A 23,386-nucleotide genomic window follows, 5' to 3' on the forward strand; every position below is an offset into this window, starting at 1 on the left:
CAGTTTTGCTGGGTAGGTGATTCTTGGTTTTAATCCCAGCTCCTTTGATCTCCAGAATATCATATTCCAGGCCCTTCGATCCCTCAGTGTAGAAGCTCCCAGATCCTGGGTTATCCTGATTGTGTTTCCACAATATTCAAATTGTTTCTTCCTGGCTGCTTGTAATATTCTCTCCTTAATCTGGGAATTCCAGAACCTGGCTATAATATTCCTAGGAGTTTTCTTTTTGGGATCTTTTTCAGGAGGTGATCGGTGGATTCTTTCAACCTCTATTTTGCCTTTTGGTTCCAAAACATCAGGGCAATTTTCCTTGAGAATTTCTTGGAGGATAATTTCTAGGTTCTTTCTTTGATCATGGCTTTCAGGTAGTCCAATAATTTTTAAATTATCTCTCCTGGATCTATTTTCCAGGTCAGTGGTTTTTCCCATGAGATATTTCACATTGCCTCCTATTCTTTCATTTGTTTGGATCTGTTTAACATTATCTTGATTTCTCTTAAAGTCACTAGCTTCCGCTCCAATATGAATCTGAGGGAATGATTCTCCACATTGAGCTTTTGAGATTCTTTTTTCATCTGGCAAATTTGACTTTTTAAGGCCTTCTTCTCCTCATTGCCTTTTTGAGCCTCTTTTGCCATTTGAGTCAGTCTATTTTTTAAGGTATTATTTTCCTCAGTCAGGCTGTTGACTCTCATTTCATAATTTTCTTGCATCGTTCTCATTTCTCTTCCCAATTTTTCCTCCACTTCTCTTATCTGCTTCTTAAGGTCCTCTATGGCCTGTAACCAGCTCGTATTTTCCTTTGAAGCTTTTGGTGCAGGAGTTCTGACTTCACTGTCTTCCTCCTGTTCCATGCTTTGCTCCTTTTTGTCCCCAAAATTGGAGTGTAATGTTGAAATATTCTGTCTGCTTTGTTTCCTTTGCCTGGTCATGTCTCCCCTCAGTCACTTGACCCCTGGGCTTTTTGCCACAGTAGGACTCTGCCACCAGACAGAGGAGCTTTCATCCCAAACATGGTTTTTCTCATTTGCCGGAGGTATTAGATGTGTACCCTCTCTGAGGTCTCCACACGTTCTGGCAAGCTGGACACACACCCCAGGACCTCCACCCTAGACTGCAATCCAGATCCAAGCAGGTTAAAGCAAGAGCAATTACCCCTCAGCCTTGTGCTTGGTCCCCCTACACACTGCAGGCCAGGAACTGAAGCTTCCACGTGGAGCTGGCTGGCTGTGCCGGCGCCTCAGTGGCTTCTCACCCCGGGGGCAAAAGCCACACACTCCCACTTATCAGTCCCAAAGTCCAGACTGCACTGAGCTCTTACTTTGTCCTTCGCATCTGCATGTTGATAAATCTGGAAAGGGCTACAGCTGCTGCTGATCTGGAGTTCCTCTGGCTGTGGCTGGTCAGGCCCACCCTGGGGCTAAAGCCTCGGGGTGGGGCTGTGTTCGGCTCCCAGAGCACTGTGCTGTATTTCTGCCAGCCTGTAGGGCTGTCCTCAGTGGGAAGTTAGCTTCTCTGTGTTATTTTGTGGGTTCTGCACAACTTCTCTAAAATTTGTTTAGAGTCCCCTTTTTACATGGATTGGGGAAGGTGGAAGCCGGAGCCACGGGGAGGCCGTGCTTCTAGTCTGCCATCTTGGCTCTGCCCCCCACCCCTCTGGAAGCTCCCTTTCCTCTATTCTTATCTTTTATATTGCAAAAAGTGTTATTATATTATGGTACACATGAGACCTTTTTTATCTTTGACTTCTTTATAGTATATGTCTAGCAGTGGGATCTCAAGGTTAATATATATATTATATATATAATATAGATATGTATAGATATGTATATATGCACATATGTGTTTGTGTGTGTATATATATATACATATATATGTCACTGTGATATAATTCAAATCACAAAGCTAACCATTATAATAACAATTTTCTCATAGGTGATAATGCTACACGGCCACAAATCATGAAATACCAGTGTCCAAGATATCAAGATTTGAATTATTTAAAGGCCCACAAAGAGAAGTATCATCATATATATGTATATATATATGTATGTTTATAGCATATTTACCAATGGTGATTTTCATATAAAACCAGCATTAATAAATTAGTGAATAAAAAGGCATTCAAGCACTTACAATGTGCCAAATACAATCCTAAAGCTTGAGAATACAAACAGAAAAGTTAGAAAGTCCCTACTCTATGGGGTTTCAACCAAATGGGAAAGAACATGGAGGACAGCTCAGTTGCAGGATGGATGAAAAAGCCCAGTGGTCTTTAGGTTAGAGCAGCAATTTTCTGAGCAACTTACTCAACGTCCATTTCTTTTGGTCAGCCTGGAATATATGATTCATTATCCCATTGATAGCAATCTTCTTTAAGTACAACTGCAGGGAAAACCAAGGCAACTAGTACTGACTGAGGAATCTCTGAAGAAGAACTGCTGAACTCCCAAGGTAGCTACTAGACCTGAAAAATGTATCTCTTAGGATCACTTTTCTTGCTGCCATGTACAAACAGGTACCATAGCTACTAGAAGGAATTGGGGAAGAAGAGAAAAACACCCTCCACTTTGCCTCTAGAGAAATCCAAGGAAGAGCTGTCAGATCCCAAGAGACACATTAGGAAGAAAGGAGAAAGAAGGAGATAAATTTGTTCCTCCCTTTAAAGCTTTGAATGGGAGGTTCTTTCTGTTAAGCAGCTAATCCATCCCCTTTGGCATGGCCCCTTCATCCCACCCCACCTCCCACATATGGGAATATTAGCAGAAGGAGGGGAAAGTCATAAAAGCCAGATGTCTCGGGATGAGCATGAGCTTTGTCAAGGGGCACACTGGAAAAGGCCAGAAGGAAGGACTATCCTGATGGCAATTCAATAAGACAACCACTGTTACATCATCATTTGCAGTGGTATTGCATCACCAGTAACAATATTGTTGTCAAAAAAAAAAAAGCTTGTATTTGAGGGAGCAAGCAATAGTTGACTTAGTCTAGTCACCCTAGAAGCAGAAACTTCTGAGTTTGAATCAGGGTCTTCTTGAGTCCAAATATAATATTCTATTGGCTATGCCACTGAGGTCCATTTTGTATTTTCTTTATTTCATGGGTTGCTAAAAGCCAAATTATCTATCACCAAGTAGACAAACTAACTGGTATTGAACATCTTTGCAGGTCCTGCTGATTCTCAGAAGGCTGATTCTCAGAAGCAAACAATTTGTTCCTAGGACTGGGCTTGAAGCTTTTCAAGCATAGTTTCTACCACAGTACAGACCAACCTTGTGTTCCACAGGCATAGCTGTAGTGGCAAGCACCCCAAGCGTCCTCAGGGTTGCTGCCACCATAGGTCCTTGGATCTGCTTTGATAAAGAAAAGCAACTCAAAATGGGTTAACAAGCTCACTTTAATCAGTCAGGTATGTATCGTTTACCTAGTTCAGGGGAAAAGGTCAGCACCCAGAACTTCAGAATATACAGACAGAATTATCAAGTCAGAGAAACAGATCAAGTAGACAGATTTCCAAACTTTCCAACCCTTACATCTATACCAAATCAACATCTGGGTTTCACTGTCTGGGTTTTTCAAAGCCGAGGTGGGGCTTTAACAACAGCCTCCCAGAATCCAGATCAAATCACAGAACACTTCTCAAAGTGAGCCCCAAAACAAAGCTACACATCAGGGCTTATATAGCCTTCTCCTGGCTCAGAGAATGTAACAACCTTATTGACTCACTGGCCAATCAAGAAGTATATACTGAAAAACAAGCCTCCCACCCCAGGCTCCAGGTGCACTTTAGCCTAGGGGCAGGGAAGATCTTAAAAATTTCAATAGCCTTCAAGAATCCTGGGGCAATTGAATTCCTTAATGAGACACTCAAAGGATTCAAAACAAATTCCTTAAAAATAAAACCATTTTTTCTTTTTTCTTTCCAAGGAACTTTGTTGTTATTATTTGTCCTTTGCTTTTAAAGAGTACTATTGTCAATGGCTGATTTCTTGACCCGGGCATAAATTGGGTAAGTAAGATGGAACTACACAAAGCCATCAGCCTCATTCTCCCTTCCAGATTCATTGAAGTCCAGTGGCAAAACAAGAATCAAGATAACTGGTGATGGCCTGCGATACAGCAGATAACCTTGGTGTCTTCAATGTTTGACCAAGCTCTAAGAGATCCACAATGCATGCTTCAGCTAACTTCATGGCCCGTGAAACAAATTGTTCTCATCTATTCATTCCCTGGGGGGAGTCTTCATATTGCTTAGGATAGATATCTGCCTAACTCACTGATGGGTTTGAGGTCTACTGGTTACCCTCAATGTGATTTAGTTCATCTGTTGAGATGATTTTACTGGAGTGTGCATTGTACATGCTATAGCTTCTTGGAGCCACAGGTGAGAGCTGAGTGCCAGGTAGACACCAAAAGTGTATGAGTAGCTCTGAAAAGGGCTAAGCAAACTCACAACAAAGGTGCTATTCCTCCCAGAATGCCCCATACACATGGAACCTGATTAGCACTCAAAAGTAGCCAGTTTTTACATGATAGAAGAACGTAATAAGTAGCCATCTGTCTCACAGTATATTTATTCTATAACATGAATTTTATAATTCCATTTCTTAGACATTTTACCCCACTTTTAGGTACTGACATGATTAAACTTCTATCCACATATTATTTCTGACATTTTCAAGTTTCTTAAGGGGTGACATTTGGCTACAGGGTTTTTGTGAGGGCAATATAGATTTTAGTCCTATCATACTAAGTTCTCAAATTATTCTTCTCATATTTGTTTTCTAACAAAGATGCTATCTTTTTCTAACAAATCATAATTTTCCTTTTGATCTTGTAATTTGCAGATAATATTTTGAAGAAAGCTTTAGTTTTTGTTCCAAATTTATATAGTTAGCTTCCTGCTGCTTAATGGTCATTTCAGTTATCTTTAATATTTTATATTTATGGACCAGGACTACTTCCAGTGAATGAACACTGAGATTATATGATTTTTAATTTTCCTTTTCATCATTTTTATTCATTTTTTCTCTAAAACTGTTAGCTTCCTGTACTGACTTTAAAATTTTTTAATTTTCCATCTCATTTTTTTTATAGCAGGTACTTTTTTGCTAGATTGCTACAGTCGTCACAATAATGTTGAAGTTCCATTAGTTTTCCAGGCTTCATAGAGTACCAGATTTCCCATAAGAAGATCCTAACCTACAGGCAGAGGTGTCCTCAAACACCACTTCAAGCAGCCTGGGGTTTGGTTTACTGCTTTCCTTCACAACTTGGAGGAAGAATGCTTGGTCTAAAACTTGCTATTTTCCTTCCCCTTTTCCCTTTCAGTTCCCTTTCATTAGAGATTTACCATTTTTCTCCTCAATTAAAAAAAAATTCACACACATTGATTAGCTACTAGATTTTATCTTTATCTAGCAGCCCCTGTTCTGCAACCCATAGTCTTAAAGAGTTGCCTAAAACAGAGGTGTTAAATTCATGGTCTGTAGACTGCACATGGCAGGCAAGTGAAGCTCCAGTCAGATTAAAATGTAATTGGGAGGGGCAGAGTCAAGATGCCAGAGGAGAAGAAGGACCTCCCCACAGCTCTGGCTTCTATCTTCCCCAATCAATGTAAAAAGGGGACTCTAAACAAACTTTGGAGCTGCAGAACCCACAAAATGACACAGAGAAGCTAACCTCCCGCTGAGGACAGCCTGGCAGGCTGGCAGCAAGCGGCCACTGAAGTGCTCTGGGAGTCGAGCCCAGCCACTAGTGAGCCGAGGTTTTAGCCCCAGGGCGGGCCTGACCAGCCACTGGCTAGAGGGACTCCAGATCACCAGCAGCTGAGGTTGTTTCCAGATTTATCAACACATAGATGCTAAGGACAAAGTGAGAGGCCAGTGCAGTGTGAACTTTGGGACCAGTAGTTGAGAGTGCTTTGGCTTTTGTCCCCAGGGTGAGAAGCCACTGAGATGCCCAGCACAGCTAGTGCCACGTGGAACTCCTGCCTTGCAGAGTGTAGGGGGACCAAGCAACCAGTCTGAGGGGTAATTGCTCTTGCTTTAACCTGTTTGGATCTGGATTGCAGTCTAGGGTGGAAGTCCTGGGGTGCATGACCAGCTTGCTAGAGAGTGTGGAGGCCTCAGAGAGAGCATGCAACTAATACCTCCGGCAGCTGAGAAAACCCCAGCATTTGGTACAAAGCTCCCCTGACTGGTAGCAGAGTCCTTCTGTGGCAAAAAGCCCAGGGGTCAAGTGACTGAGGGGAGACATGACCAGGCAAAGAAAGCAAAACAAAGAGAAGACTCCAACATTAGACTCCTATTTGGGGGACAAAAAGGAGCAAAGCATGGAATAGGAAGAAGACAGTGAAGTCAGAACTCCTGCACCAAAAGCTTCAAAGGAAAATACGATCTGGTTACAGGCCATAGAGGACCTTAAGAAGCAGATAAGAGAAGTGGAGGAAAAATTGGGAAGAGAAATGAGAACGATGCAAGAAAATTATGAAATGAGAGTCAACAGCCTGACTGAGGAAAATAATACCTTAAAAAATAGACTGACTCAAATGGCAAAAGAGGTTCAAAAAGGCAATGAGGAGAAGAAGGCCTTAAAAAGTCAAATTTGCCAGATGGAAAAAGAATCTCAAAAGCTCAATGTGGAGAATCATTCCCCCAGATTCATATTGGAGCAAAGGGAAGCTAGTGACTTTAAGAGAAATCAAGATAATGTTAAACAGATCCAAACAAATGAAAGAATAGAAGGCAATGTGAAATATCTCATGGGAAAAACCACTGACCTGGAAAATAGATCCAGGAGAGATAATTTAAAAATTGTTGGACTATGTGAAAGCCATGATCAAAATAAGAACCTAGAAATCATCCTCCAAGAAATTCTCAAGGAAAACTGCCCTGATGTTTTAGAACTAGAGGGTAAAAATAGAGGTTGATCAGATCACCTCCTGAAAAAGATCCCAAAAAGAAAACTCCTAGGAATATTATAGCCAGGTTCTGGAATTGGCAGATTAAGGAAAGAATATTACAAGCAGCCAGGAAGAAACAATTTGCATATTGTGGAAACAAAATCAGGATAATCCAGGATCTGGAAGCTTCTACACTGAGGGATCAAAGGGCTTGGAATATGATATTCTGGAGGGCAAAGGAACTGGGATTAAAACCAAGAATCACCTACCCAGCAAAACTCAGTATCATGTTTCAGGGGAAAATATGATGACTTTCAAGCATTCTTGCTGAAAAAACCAGAGTTGAATAGAAAATTTGACATTCAGGTACAAGAAGCAAGAGAAGCATGAGAAGATAAATAGGGAAAAGAAATCATAAGGAACCTATCAAAGTTGAACTATTAACATTCCTACATGGAAAAACAATAAATGTAAGTGATGAAACTTTTCTCAGTATGAAAATAGTTGAAGGGAATATATATATATGTGTGTGTGTGTGTGTGTGTGTGTGTGTGTGTGTGTGTATTGGAGGGTATACGGGCATATGAATACTATATGTGAATGTGTGTATATATGTTTACAGGTATACATAGATAGAGGGCACAGGACCAATTTAATAGGAAGGGATGATACTTAAAAGGTGAAATTAAGAGGTGAGAGAGGAATATAATGAGACGAGATGGGGAGAGACAGAATGGGGTAAGCTATCTCATATAGAAGAGGCAAGGGGGAAGGGTTACAATTGAGGGGAAGAATAGGAAGGCAAAAGGGAATGGGTCAACCTTATTCCCATTGAATTTGGCTCAGAGAGGGAATGAAATACACACTAAATAGGGTATCTCACCCTACAGGAGAGTAGGGGGGAAGGGGATGAGAGGGAAAATGATGGAAGGGAGGGCAGGCTCGGGGGGGAGCAAAGTTGGAACCACCCACTTTTGAATAGGGACAGGATCAAAGTAGAGAATAGAACAAGTGGGAGGTGGGATAGGAGGGAGGGAAATATAGTCAGTCTTTTACAATATATCTACTATGTTAATATTTTTTGCATTAATTTTTATTAATTAAAATAATAATTGCAATAATTTTGCATTAGCTACACATGTACAAGCTATACTGAACTGCTTATCTTCCCAGTAAGGATGAGTGACAAGGGAAGAAGGGAATGAATCTGGAATTCAAAGTTTTAAAATCAAATGTTAAAAAAAAAAAATATATATATATATATATGTATACTATTTTTTTTTTTGCTTTTTGGAGGGCAGTTGGGGTTAAGTAACTTGCCCAAGGTCGCACAGCTAGTTTTTGTGTGTGTGCCATAAGTGTCTGAGGCCAGATCCGAGCTCAGGTCCTCCTGACTCCAGGGCCGGCACTCTACTCACTCTGCTACCTAGCCGCCCCTATATATATACTATTATTGATACTATTTTACATTTAATTGGGAAATAAGATATACAGTCACTGGGGCATAGAGATCCACCATGCCCTACTTGAAAAGTCAAACGGAGTATGGGAGAAGATATGGGAGAAAGCAGATTGGAGGAGGGGATATCCTGTGGGACTGCTATTTGGGGGCAGTGGGTAGGGGAAAAAGGGGAGAAAATTTGTAACTCAAAATCTGGCGTAAATTAATGATGTAAATCAGAAGTTAATAAAGCATTTGAATAAAAAAAGAAAGAAAAATCCAAAGACCCCAGCTATTATGGTAAGAAGGCACTATTCAATAAAGTTTGCCGGAAAAAACTGGAAAACAGTCTGCCAGAAACTAGTTATAGACAAGTGACATTATAAATCAAAATAAGCTCTGAAGGGGTATATGATTTAGACATTAAAAGTGACATCATAAACAAATTTAAAAAGCAAAGAAGAAATCACTTCTTTGATTTATGAATAGGGGAAGGGTTCACAACAAAAAGATGAAGATCACAGAAGATAACATGGATGATTTTTATTATATAAGATTAATAATTTTTTCAAAAAACAGAAGCAATGCAGCTAAATTTAGAAGGGAAATAAGTGGGGAACATTTTATAGCATGTTTCTCTGACAAAGATCTTATCTCTGAGACAAATAAGGACTGATTAATTCTAAAAAATAAGAACCACTTTCCTAAGTGAATATGAGAATATATAGAATATGAATAAGACAATATTATTCAAGGCAGTTTTCTAAGAAAGGAATCCAAGCTCTCAGTTGTAATATAAAAAAATCTCTAAATCACTATTAGAATAATGCAAAATAATTCTGATGTTCTATATTATGCCTATCAGATTGACTGAGTTGATTTTGAAAAAGGACAATGAAAAATATTGGATGGGCTGTGGGAAGATAGACACATTTATGTACTTTTGGTGGAGTTGTGAATAGATTCTGCCATTCTGAAAAAGCAATTTGGAACTGTCCCAAAGTCATTAAACTGTGTTAATTCTGACCCAGCACTATGAATACTAAGCATATTCTCCTAGGGGATCAAAGAAAGAGGGAAAAGGCCCATATGTACAAAATGATTTATACAGTTCTTTTTGTAGTAGCAAAGGATTAGAACCTAAGAAGGGAGGAGTATTCAATGTAACTGAACAAATTATGATATATGAATGTAATGGAACACTATTATACCATTAGAAATGATAAAGGAATGGTTTTAGTAAACCTGGAAAACTCGTGTGAATTAATGAAGAATAAAGAGAGCCAAAAAAGGAGAACAATTTGTATAATAATCATAATGGCGTGAAAACAAACAATTCTGAAAGACTTAAGAATCAATGCTGTAACCAGCCATGATTCTAGAATACCAGTACTGAAGCTTTTACCTACCTACTGACAGAGATGGACTCAGAGTGCTTAATGAGAGTACATAGTTTTGAGAGTGAGGCCTCACATCATACCTTGAACTGGGATTAGTCATCCCCTACAGGATTTAACCAGCGATTACAATTTAGGGGTAGCAGAGAAAGGGGTTTATAGGACTGTGATACACCTGTACATTGTACCTAAACACTTAAAAGATACTGTTTGAATACAAGAATAGCTGGTGTTTTCTCTTTCAAAGACTGACTATAGTTCTTAATTTGCCATCTATTAGAATCGGAAAAAAATGGTTTGTCTTTTTTAAAACCATGCTAAAAATAAAATCATCAAGAACTGGAAAGATTTTTTATTGGTCCTTTTTATTTCATCTATTACCCCACCTCACAGGCTTTTGAGAAATAATTAACAATGAATTTTAAAACATTTAACAGATATAGATCACCATATAAATGCTAAGTATTATTCTTGTCAGTAATCATTCACTAAAGGCAACAATTTCTTTGGTTTCTATACTGATTACAGATCTTTCTCTCCAAAAGATATATTGGGAATTTACATTGTCTGCAGTAATGTATGATTTATGCTTTCTCCCATCAATTTACCCCCTTTACTTATCTTCTTTCTCATTTAACTGTTCATCCATCCACTCTCTTTCATTTTCTGCTAAAGAGATTTTCTGTCCCAAAAGCTGGATCTCATGATGCATTTAAGCAGGAATATTCTGTGACTACAAAGTGTTTACAGAAAAAATATATATTTTTAGTTAATTTACAATCTAAAGATTTAAAAATCATCTAAGGCTCTCCCTATCTCTGTCTCTCTCTCGTTTGTGACATGCTGGATAGAGGGCTAACTGTTAGCCACATTGTGCCTGACCCTATCTACTGGTAGTGGCCATATTTCATCAATCTCATGGTCATCCTGACCATGATGCTTTTCACTCATTACTGGAGGGTATTTCATATTCTCTATCACTCCCAAACAACTGGTTGCCTCTATTCCCTAACCACTCCTTTTATGAGCTGGTGTTCTTTTTGTTAGTCTAAGGGTATAGTATTGTCTATATTTATCCAAATAGATTCTTGTGGGTCTACTTGAACCCAATCAAGAGGGAAAACACCTCTAATTTTTTTCTTTCCCTTCTGCGTTTTAATGGAATTCATGCAAACACAAGAATGGCATGGGGGATTTGGTCAAATGTGTGTGGAGCTCACCATTCCAATGCTGGCAATCATAGGGAACCTATCTTCTCAAAGTTCTTTTCAAAGTCTCTTTATCACTCCTTTCCTTCTGGTCACCAGAGAATCTGACTAGCTCCCCAATAAGCTGCTGCCATGCATTGTTTTTGTAGAGCCCTGACCACAGCCTGAGGCTAGCCAGTTGGTAGTCTTTTAGCTACTTAGTATGGAGTATCAATGTGTATCACATACGCAGCAAGATTATTTTCAGCAGAACTGTATACCTTCCTGAAGATCCTGACTTAAGCATAATATTGAGGTTTGGTTCAATTTGAGTTCCATTAGGGATTCTCTGAGCTAAGACTATATAGCAAATGAAGGCCTGAAAGTAGCTTTGACTCATGATTTTATATAATAGTGGGGTGTGTGTGTGTGTGTGTGTGTGTGTGTGTGTGTGTGTGTGTGGTTTCCCTCCAAACTAAGACCCTTGGCAGCAGAAACTATGTCTTATTCTCCCCACACTTTCTGTTTCTACCTACCCCAGTTTGTCTATCTTAGTGTCTGCACAGATTTCCTGAGGTTCTTCCGTGGATGCTTTGTCTACAGGTGACTCATTTTATATATTTTATTCTAAGCCCAGCTAGGATGTTGGGGATCTGGGTTCCTTTACCTCCTAAAATTCCTTAATCCCCAAATTGCAATAAAAAATACATCCTATCGTTTCTTTACATTGAAAACTTTTTTTCAGACTTGGTGACTTTAAGGCTGGCAATAAATGAAAATCTATCAGTAAATCTGAGCTGATTCCTTCCAACTGAGCCTTCCTTTGCCTCACATTCACTTCTTTAGGTTTAACAGGATCCCTCAGGAAACCTGTGGAGACACTGGGATAGACAAGTTGGGGTAGGTAGACAGTAGTACAAAGGGCATCAACAGGGGCCTCCAGCTGGGACTAGAATAACACCAGTGGCCCTGAAGCCAATGGCAGGAGAAAAGTTCTAGGCAAAGAGCAGCTTGGGGAAAAGAGTACAACCTGAGCCAAGTAGCAGAGGTGAAAGACACTGACCAGAACCAAATGCAGGAGGGGTAACTGGAAAAGAGTCCCATGACAGAGTTCAGAATCAGATCAGCCCCAATGTACATTTAAGGAGGGATCTAGTCTTGACACCTATACTCAGGACCAGGCAGGTCCTTCCCAAGACATTCAGTTGCCCCAAACAACCTCTATAGGAAGGCTGATGAAATTAATAAACCAAGAAAAATTATACTGTGTGAGATGAAAAACCCCATCCAAAATTTAATCAAGATTTCTAGGATAAGAACAGAAATTTTATTCTCTTTCTCCAAGAGAAGAGGGTGGCCTTCCCCATGAGTGGTCATGAGGAAGAGGCGAGTTACAAAAGGCAGAACAAGAATTTATACCCTAACACAGTCAAACCCCCTCCCCCTGGCTGTCCCTTCTCCCACTGGCTGAGAGGTGGGCTCAAGTCTCAGCATGAAAATCTTCCCCAATGGCAAATAACAGGGAAGCTTGCCACTATCTCTCAGTGGCTGGGAGGCAGGCTTACAAAGAACAGGGAAATGGAGGATGGCCAATTCAAATATACCTATCCTTATTTGGCAAATGCCAAAGTGAAGAAGGGAGGGACTAAAGTGGCCGGCAAGGTTGGAGGTCTAAAAACCCTAAAAGGGCCTAATGCTGATAAGGGTGTGGCCAACAAGGGTGGAGGTCAAAAGACTCCTGAATGAGCTTGCTGCTGATTGACAGCAGAAACAAATGGGGGAGGAGGAAAGGGTGAAGGCCACAGTCAGAACTAACACCAATTTATAAGACGTGCATTCTGAGAAGTCTTCAAGTTTTCATTCCTCAGACAATACTATGAACATACTTTGAGCTGAGGGATTCTAAAGGGATAAATCTCAAATAAGACAGTGAACACACATGTCCAGATAAAGCCTCAGGAGAGAAAATGTGTCCTGGCTGTAGGGACTTCAGGTGCTCCTGTAAGAAGCAGAAGAAGAATCACAATTTGGAATGGCTGGCAAGGCAATAATGATGAAGAGAATGTATACCTTTAGAAAGAGCAGTGGAAAACCTCCATCAGGAACTAAATGTCTTGCAAATTAGAATAAGCCAAACAGAAATCAACTCAACAACACAACAGAAATATTAAAACAAAACCCAAAGATTGGAAGAGGAGAAGAGAACAAAATACAAAGAATATTATATCAAGAATCTGACTGAAAATGGGTCAAGGAGAGGTAATCTAAGAATTATTGAACTTGACCAAAAAAGCAAGTCTGGATGCCATATTTCAAGAAATTACAAATTAAAGCTGGAGAGAATTCTTAGAACCAAAGGGCAAAGTGAAAGCAGAAAGAATTCACCAGTCTTCTTCTGAAAGAAGATCTAAAATGAAAATTACCAGAAATTCATAGCCAAAATCTAGAACTTCCAGGTCTAAGAAAAAAATACTAAAGTTCAAGTAACAAATAAGGAAGGGGAAAAAAAGAACATTAATGATACCATGAAGCAATAACAGAAGAAAAAAAGAAGAAAGTTCAGAAGGGGATTCAGACAAGAAATTTTGTTATTGTCATATTAAAAATATACTTTAAAAAAGCAAACTGCACAGAAGCTCACATTTTCATGTGCTAACCTATTTCTGTTCTTTGTGAATTAAAGGTTCATATATGTTGATGTTTAAGTTCATAATTAGAAAGAAATTGCATATAAAAGAATGGACAGGATGTATATAAAAAGGCATTTAACAATAAATCTTTATTTAGAAGAAACACTTGAAAGCTTACAAAAACAGAATTTTTTTTAAAGTAACCCTCAACTTTTCTTTTGTGATGATGGAAGGAATCATCAACGTCATTTCTCCATAGAAACTCTGAAATTCAATAGCCTAATGTCAGAATGAAAATTAAATAGTTGTGTGATCCCCAAGGGAAGACATACTTTAGATGTGAACTATTTTCACCAGAAACCTTATACTTACATGAAAGTGAGTGATCTAAACTTTGGATATTTGTACTTGTCTTTTTTGACAACATTGTTTATCACAATAACTACAATTCTAATTTTAAAAAGACTACTTTTCTATTGTTTTTCTACCTAATGTGAACAACAAATAATAAGGTTAGCAAGTTTTTGGTGTAATTGTATGTAGCTACCTTGTTTCTTAGGCCAGTTAATTCTTAGATGTGGGTGCCTTGATTGTGATTATTTTCTACATTTTATATTTTAAAATTATTGTCCAATGAAATTCTTATAAATGGGATTTTGGGAGAATGATAAAACAAATTTCTTTTAAAGAACAGTGCAAATTTTCTTTTAATTTTTCTTCATCTTTTTCTTATTCAGTACCTTAATTCTGAATGGATTGAGTTAGACAGCACCTCAGGATGTCTGGGCAGAACATCAGCCCAAGGTACTTCACTCCAATTGCTTGAGTAACTGCATTAGAGTACTTGTAAATGACCTTATTACAATTTTAGAAGACATTTGGTTTATTTTGATCTTTTCAGATGCTTTTATATTTCTCCTTACCCCTACCCTCTCCTCCAGCAAAATATCTCTTGAAATAACATCTTTTCAAAAGTGGCTCTAATCCACTTAAGTGGTAGGTGATTTTTTTTTTAACAATAGATTTGACAAGATATACTAGAATATCAAGTAGAGAAACATTTGTTTTAAATACTTGGCCTGGCTAACTACAAGACTCTTGAATATTTTTCTCTGAGGCAATTTCTTCACACTAGCACATACATTTTTGGGTAATGTATGGAGTTCATGGGAGTAGTAAGCTCATTTTTCTTTCTTATGGGGAAGGAAATTTCATTTCACTCTACAAAATGGTTTGCCAAGACCTTTCTTTCAAACTTTTTGTCATATTGAGAGATGCCTTCCATATAAAAAGTTTAGTAATTGACCATCAATTAGTCATTCAATCTTGTTTTCTAAGCAGCATACTAATCTGAATGAGTTTTGGAAAGGAAAGAGGAAAACTGATAGAGGGAAAGGTACTCCCCAAAAAGGGGACAAGATTTAATCCCTTCCTTCAAGAAGCTTGCAGTCTAATTGAAAATATAAAGTAATTCAAATGCAAAAATTATTTAAAATACAATACATTCTAAATTAATATAATAATGATGATAATAATATTATTGTTATAAATGGATACAGAATAAAGTAAACTCTTAAGTATTATTTAAATCCAATAAGCATTCAATAAGTTCTATGCACAACAGATACAGATATAAAACAAAAAACATTTCATGCTCTCAAGTAGTTACACTCTACAGTATGAATACAACATGTACGTAGATAAGTAGCAATATGCTAAAATTTGAACAGAGAAAGTGCTAACAGCTAGGAAAATGATGTGCTGGTAAGCAACTAACTCTTGGGAGAAAAACCAAGTATGTACAACACACTTTTAAGTTTAATCTGCATTAGTAACATCATTTTCTTTAGTCTAGACAATCCAGAAAACAATAAATCAAGTCCAGATTTGTAAGCTTTCTGGAACTGGCTCCAGAAAGCCCTTGAAGCAGGGGCTTTAGGAAAGGTTCTAGTAGGATGTGACAAATTGTCTAAGGCAAGCCTTCTTAAACTTCTTCCACTCAACCCCATTTCATCTTTTGGCAGCCTGAAGGCATGCACAGTGCACAGTGCACATGCTTTGTGTTCAGAACCAAAGCTATGATGAAGCTGCGTGATACATCTTTGGCAAATGCTGCCAGAACACATTGAATTCCTTACCTATTTGATTTTGAACTAATTTTTCATTGTTGCATGTTCAAAAAGCTTTTGCTGTTGCCAAATTTTTCTGGACCCCATGGTCATGACCCACAGCTGAAGAAGCATTGCTGAAAGAGCTCCTTTCAGTCATGAGGGAAGCCTATGCAAAAACATGGTAGTGAGAGGTGGAATGTTTAGTTTTGAGAACAGTCAGTAGGCCTAGAGCACAGGAAGGGAAGTAATTTGAAATGTCTGGAAAGAAAGCCTAAAGCAAAACTATGAAGGGTTTTAAATAGCAAACTGAATTGCCTATTCTATAGGCAATAGCAAGCCATTCTTGAGCAGTGAAGTGACATGGTCAAAGCTATATTTTAATAATATCAATTTGGTAAAATAATGTGTGCCTAATGAGTTATAGAGGGGGAGGAGTAGAAGCAAGAAGACCAATTATTATACAATATTACAATAATGTAAGCAAAGGTTTAAGTGAGGTTGTTTAGTATAATTTTATAATGAATGAAATCAATTTAATTTAAAAATTTGTTCCAACATTACTCAACAATCACAGTGCTGAATGTTTGGAGAAATATGATAATGAGAGTTTGCTAGGGTCAGCCTCATAACCTTATCAAAATAGTGGAAGGTCAAGAGAGCAAAGAACCTAAAATTTATTGCTATTGAACCAAACTACTAAAGTGGGTGACCACTTGCAAGGGTACAAGTGGAAGCCATAATTGGTAAGACAGAGAATAAGAAGGTATTTTCCAACCAGAAGACAAGGTTAGATCAAACAGCAGGTTTCTTCTGAGGGAATAGATGGGAGAAGAGGATAGGAGATAGGTTAGAAAATAGAATTTAGGACCTCAGGATTCTGGGAGTGTCACAGTTTCTGGTAATAGTGTAGTGTTATGTAATATGGAAATTTTAAGAGATGGAGGTAAAGAAACTGTGATGTCAGGACATAATATTATAAGAGTTACCAAGATACATAGGAGGCAGGTACTGAAGTTATTGAAGGAGATGGGCAAAGTTAGCGTGAAAAAGAGAAGACTTCTGGGGGCCATAACTCTTATCTTCAAGTATTTGAAGAGTTGTCATGTGTAAGAGAAGTTCACTTGTCCTGCTACCCTAGCAGGCAGAAATAGGAGCTGCGAGAGGCAAAATGAAGTTTGCTAGAAAGAAAAGCTTCCTGATGATTAGCACTATACAAAAATAGAAGGAACTGCCTTAAAAGGTTCAAATGAAGGAATATTATTAAGAATGCTGCAGATCAAATGCTTAATCAGGCATAGGTTGGATTCAATTATCTTTGAGCTTCCTTCTACTCTGGGATCTGGGGATCTTATCCATCACCAAACGCTTTAAAATTGCCTACAACATGCTAGGGACTCTGCTAGTGCTGAGGGTACACATACCAAAAAAAGTAAGATAGTTTCATACCTAAAGAAGCTTGTATTCTACTGGTAAAATACATGTTTATCATTAAGTACATACAGGATATATAGAAAATAATCACACAATTTGAGGGGGGATTATTATGTGGTTCTGAGGGGATGTATTTGGACATATTGACTTTAATATTCCTTTAGGACATCTCGTTGAAAATATCCAATTAACAGACAATAATGTGTAATAGGGCATAGTGTTTCCAGTTGCTAAACCTCACTTCATTCTGAAAGCAAATTAAACAAAACTGAGAAAATGAACATTGTTATTATATTTAGGATCAAGTTTTCATGTTGATAAAAGAACTGGAATTTTAAAAAATAAGCTATAATTCAAATTTCTGACAAAGTAAGAGAGGGAGTGGAGGAAAGATATTAAATGAGGTCATCTCTTTCTAAGTATATCTGACACCCTGTATCTTAATATATGCTGCAGCAAAACTTGTAAGTAAAGAAGAATAATATGTTACTAATGTGTATTTGTCCAAATATCTCTGAAGATGATGATGACTCCCTTTTTAAAATCTCATTTCTTTTTTTTACATTATTACTAACTTGGGAGGTGAGAAGAATTCTGTAGATACAATTTGCCTAGATTCTTGAAAAGTTTTTGAGAAAGCATATCATACTTTTCTCATGGAGAAGATGGAAACATATGGATTATAAAACAATATGGGCAAAGAATTGGTCTGATGGCTAGGTTCAATGAGTAATTGTTGACAACACATGATCAGTGTAGCAGAAGGTCTCCAGTGAGAAAGGGATCTGTGCCTGACTCTGTGCTATTTAACGTTTTTATCCATGACTAGGATAAAAGTCTAGATGGGATGCTTATGGAATTTGCAGAAGAAACAAAGTTGGGAGGGAAAGATAATCTACCAGGTGACAGAGTCAGGATCCAAAAATATCTAGATAGACTACAACATTGGACTGAATCTGAGAAGATGAAATCCTATACGGATAGCCATGAGTAGAAAATGTTAACTTCATGAATATCATAGAAAAGGCATGGTCAGGAAATGATTCTAAAAAGAATCTGGGGTTTTTAATATGTTGCAAGTAGTATTATGCAGTATCCAAAAAAAAAAAAAAAGCTAATGCAGTCTTGGTTACACGAAGAGTGGATAATTTCTAGGAATTAGGGAGGTGATGTATCCAGTGTACTCTGATCTCATTGTGCCTTACCTGAAAGTATTTTATTTAGTTCTGGTCACTATCGTTTAAGAAGGACATTGGTAAACTGGAAAGAATGTCTAAGGCAGGGATGGGGAACCCAAGGTCTTGTGGCTACATGTGATCTCAAGGCCTTAGGTTCCTCACCCCTGATCTACAGGAAGGTGACCAAGATGTTTAAAGGCCTTGAATCCATTTCCTACAAGGACTGAGCATGTTTAGGATAAAGAAGGAGATACTCTGGGGGCACAGGATATATATTTGAAGGGCTGTCATGTGAAAGGGGGATTAGCCTTGTCCTTTTTGGTCTAGGATGGAAGAACTGTGAACAACGGATGGAAGCTGCAAAAAGATAATTTTAGACTTGATGTATGTAAAAACTTTCCAACAATTGGAGCTGTGCAAAAGGACAATCACAAGATGTGCTTGAGAAGTGATGAGTTACCTCCTTGGACGTCTCCAAACAGAGACTGGAAGATCATTTTTCAAGTATGTTATAGTGAATATATACAATCCTCTTGTTTATGGACTGGGATAGATGGCCACTGGGGGTCCTTTCAACACTTAAATTCTGTCATTCTGTGATCCAAGTTCCACAAGTCAGGAGGATTGTGAGGAGTATCATTCTCCCTTACAGAGAGTTCAGACAGATGTGATGTCCTAATGGATGTCAGATTTCAATGAATGCAAAAGATGGAGGGAGGTTAATTTGAAGTACAATAGAAATTCCAAGAGGCATCGTTGAAGATGATAGGAGACTTGGTAGAAGAGTGGTCCTGGGGAGGGATAGAATTGATAGAGATGAAGGACAGAATAGGAGAAGACATAATATAACTACAAAATATCAGAGTTAGAAGATATCTCAGAGACTGTGTAATGCAACCTCTACCCAAACCCATCCCTTCTAAAGTATAATTTTTAAAAGTAGTTATCTAGGAGTCACTTGAGAACCTCTAATGAGAGAAAACCCCAAAGTAACTCATTCCACCATTGGACTGCACCAATTGTTAGAGATGTTTCCCTTAATGTTGATGAGTTGAAATCTGCTTTTTTCACGACTTTCATCCATTGCTCCCAGTTCTACTCTCTAAGACCAAAAATAATAAGTCAAATCTTTCTTTCCACAAGAAATCCTATAGGACTTATCTAATAAGATTAAGATGGGTTGTAATCTGTATTGTTACAGGAAATTCCCCCACCTGGAATTCTCCCACATGGATGAAATCACATATCCTTTGAGGATTCACATCATATAGCCTATGCTAGCATTAAATTTATTGTTTACCATATCACACTGTTGACTCATATTGAGATTGTAGTCTAATATTTCCAAATCTTTTTCTGATGAAATGTTTTCTAGCTATGCTTCCCCCATCTTGAACATGTGTAGTTGATTTATCAAACCAAGTGTAAGACTGTACCTTTACATTTATTTAGTTTTGGTTTCTAAGATTTGGCCCATCATTCTATCCTGTCAAGAGTGTGTGGATCCTGACTCTGTCATCAAACATATTAATTATATCTTGAACCTTCTTGTACATCTATAACTTTGACAGCCATGCCTTTTTTTACACTCCTATTTAAGTAATTGATAAAAATGTTGAATAATACAAATTCAAGGACAAATATTTGAGGCACTCCACAGAAACATCCCTCCAAGTCAATAGCTACTTCTTCACGTATATTCATCAGATCAGTTCTTAATCCATCTGATCTACCTTATTCTAAATCATGAAGGCAATAATCACATTAAAAAAATCAACCTCACTAATAACAAAAATGATACAAATTAAAACAAATTAGAAGCTCCATCTCAAACCATCAAATGAGCAAGAATAATTAAATGTCACAGACTTCGTTGCTGGAGAGATTGTGGAAGAACAGGAGGGACACAGGTACTAACTGTACTACTGGTAATTTCTTATCATTCTATAAATCTTAATTAGCATCTCCTTTTCGTGTGGGTCTAAACTATCTGTTCCCTACCTGTTTCGTTTTTGCACGTTTACTTTATTCCCTTGCTTGAGGGAAACCCTAGACTCTATAATATGCAACTTTCCTCAGAAATCTGAAGTCATGGTAGAATGAAGTGCTGGACAGTCTAATTTCTCTGTTGGGGAGTCAGGATTCCCAGAGCAATGAACCCCAAACAAACCCAAATGGCTGATGAGACAGAGAGATTAATTCAATTTGTCAGCCCCAGTAGCCTTAGTCAAGCTTGACTATTGCTGCTATCCTAGAAATTAATAAGGATATTAGCCACAAATTGACAATATTTCTTAGCCACATTTCAGTCAGATCATTCTGAATTGACCTCCTGGGAGCCTTTACAGTGACCAGTGTGAAATCCTCTCTTTGTTAACCTTCTCTCTTAACTTGCTAACTGCCCTAGATGATTATTTAATCCCTATCCCAAAGCCTCTTTCCTTATTGGCAGAGATGAAAGCCTTGCTCTGCATAAGGGGCAAATCAGAGTTGGAGAAAAGAAAGAGAACTGCAGTTTTTGCCAGTTCCTTTTGATACTCATTACAGCAAGTCCCCTTTGGGGACTTATCAAGTTTCAAGTCTTTAAGCTTCAAGTCACTTCAGGTATTTCTGGCTTCCAGGTTCCAGCTTCAAGAGGGAAAACAGAAGAGGCCAACCTCACTGCAGGTTGCTGAAGTAGAAGACTCTAAAAAGACAAGGCTGGAGCTAGCAGTCTCCATCATGTCCCTATTCTCAGTTTGCTAGACTAGAGACTTCATGGAGTTTCCCCTTTCTTGGTTGAGCTGTTATCTTGCTCTCAATGGGAGTGCTCCTTCACTGTATTGTTTGGGATAGATAGACAGACAGACAGACAGACAGACAGATAGATAGATAGACAGACAGATAAAAAGACAGACTAGATAGATAGATAGATAGACAGACAGACAGACAGACTAGATAGATAGATAGATAGACAGACAGACAGACAGGATAGATAGATAGATAGATAGATAGATAGATAGATAGATAGATAGATAGATAGATAGATATCTTCTCTGATTTCTGTTTTGCTACTGATTTGGATAATGGGTTTCTTTTGCTGTTTACTATGTTCACTGTGAAACTGGTATTGGATGGGAAAGACATCAAGCCTTGTATATAGAGTTTGGGGTTCTCCTTCCTCCCCCAAAATGACTAAGCAATCAGAAATTAGATGCTATCTGGTTATGTCTCCTAGACTAACAGTATTTAAAGGAGCAGGTAGATATACTTCTAGTCTAGTACTCTCTTCCTCTTAGGAGAGGAGAGTAGTCTCCCACCCAATTTCCTGTTCCCTCTCTTAGCAGGAATTAAAGTCTGTCTTAGACAAAAGTGGAGAAGAAGCTAGAGATGTCTACATTGCCTCCCTTTGAACCACACAAGGCAAGGCCCCTTAAGATGTGCAAACTCCTCTTGCTACATGTGAAGGGCTCTTTGCTTACAATGATAATAACTGTTGGGCTAGAAAATTGCTGCAGTTTTAATAATTCTCTGTTTGGGGAAGAGAAAGAACGAGAAGGAGAAGGGATGTTGAGAGGGAGAGAAGAAAGGGAAAGGGAAGGAGTAGAAGGAAAGAGAAAGAGAGAGAGAGAGACAGAGAGACAGAGAGAGAGAGAGAGAGAGAGAGAGAGAGAGAGACAGAGACAGAGACAGAGACAGAGACAGAGACAGAGACAGAGATAGAGACAGAGACAGAGAGAGACAGAGAGAGAGAGACAGAGACAGAGACAGAGAGAGACAGAGAGACAGAGAGAGACAGAGAGACAGAGAGAGACAGAGAGAGAGACAGAGAGAGAGAGAGAGACAGAGACAGAGACAGAGAGAGAGAGATAGAGATAGAGAGAGAGAGAAAATAAATAGAGGTATTCAAATAAATAGAGGTATCCAAAATGTTTTGGAGCCAAGTCTAAGAATAAAATTCCCCCCTCTCTTTAAAAGGACAGAGATATCAGAGACAGTTAAAATGAGTGGGTTAGTAAAAACAGAATCTTCGTGAATTAGACTAGCTCAGTTAATTCAAATTGAATTACACAGAATCATGGCAATTAGAATTGGAAAAGAACTCTCAGTCCACTCCCTGTCAAACCATGATTGCTCCCAATAGTATAGTCCCCAGAGTTTAGTCTAGTCAAGTTTAGAATTTTAAGTGATTCAAGCAATGGGGCTTCTACCACATCCCTCCAGAGACATATCGACAATCTAATATATCTAACTGTTTGGAGGTTTTCCCTAGATATTTGATCCAAATTTCCTTAGCTGTATTTCCATTATTCTTTGTTACATTCTCTTTATACAGCTGAAAACTATTTGAATTTAATGTTTAAATGCTCAGAATCTAAATGTAAGTAGTATCTAATCTAAATTATCAAAACAATTTAAGATTAAATCTTCTTGGGCTAGATTAAAATGACACAGTTTCTTGTGATTACAAAGCTACAACCTAACCACATAGAGAAGTAAATTATTGCATTAAGATCCCTCACTTTGGGCTGTTGCACTGGCTAAATAATCACCACCAAAAAAAAGGCCAAATCAGTAGCATGCTGAGTAGAAACTGAGCCTGCTGACAACCAACACAGAAAGAAGCAGGCTCGTGTTAGAGCCATTCAATTGTAATGGAGAGAAGGTTAGATTTGGAGTCTGGAAGACCTGGTTTTATAGCCCACCAGGACCATGGGTGATTTACCCAGCCTCTCTGAAACTTGATTTCTTCATCTATACAATCAGAATAAAAATAGTATCTGGATTATATCAACTATTTTATTTGAGTTGAAAATGAGATAATGTATGTAAAACACCTTGAAAACTTTAAAGCACTCCTCTTATTTCTCTTTTTACTGCCAAATAGAAACATTAGGGTCATGACTATGTCTTAGCAGGACCAATGAGCCAAATGTTTTGGGGAAACAGTTTGCACAACAGCAACCCAGGCAAATATTTTAAAGGGCAAAAAACAAACAAACAAAACAAACCTTGTCGATGGGCTTTTAAAAAAGTATAAAAAAAAAAAAAAGATGGATTCTTTAAACTGTAAGCCAGGGAGCTTAAGTCTGGTTCCTGTCAATATTCCCAGTATTTAAGGGATAGT

Source organism: Petaurus breviceps, unplaced genomic scaffold, assembly GCF_028583685.1.
Source record: "Petaurus breviceps papuanus isolate PSGF00001 unplaced genomic scaffold, PetGlider_PUasm1.0 184, whole genome shotgun sequence".
NCBI classification, from domain to species: Eukaryota; Metazoa; Chordata; class Mammalia; order Diprotodontia; family Petauridae; genus Petaurus; species Petaurus breviceps.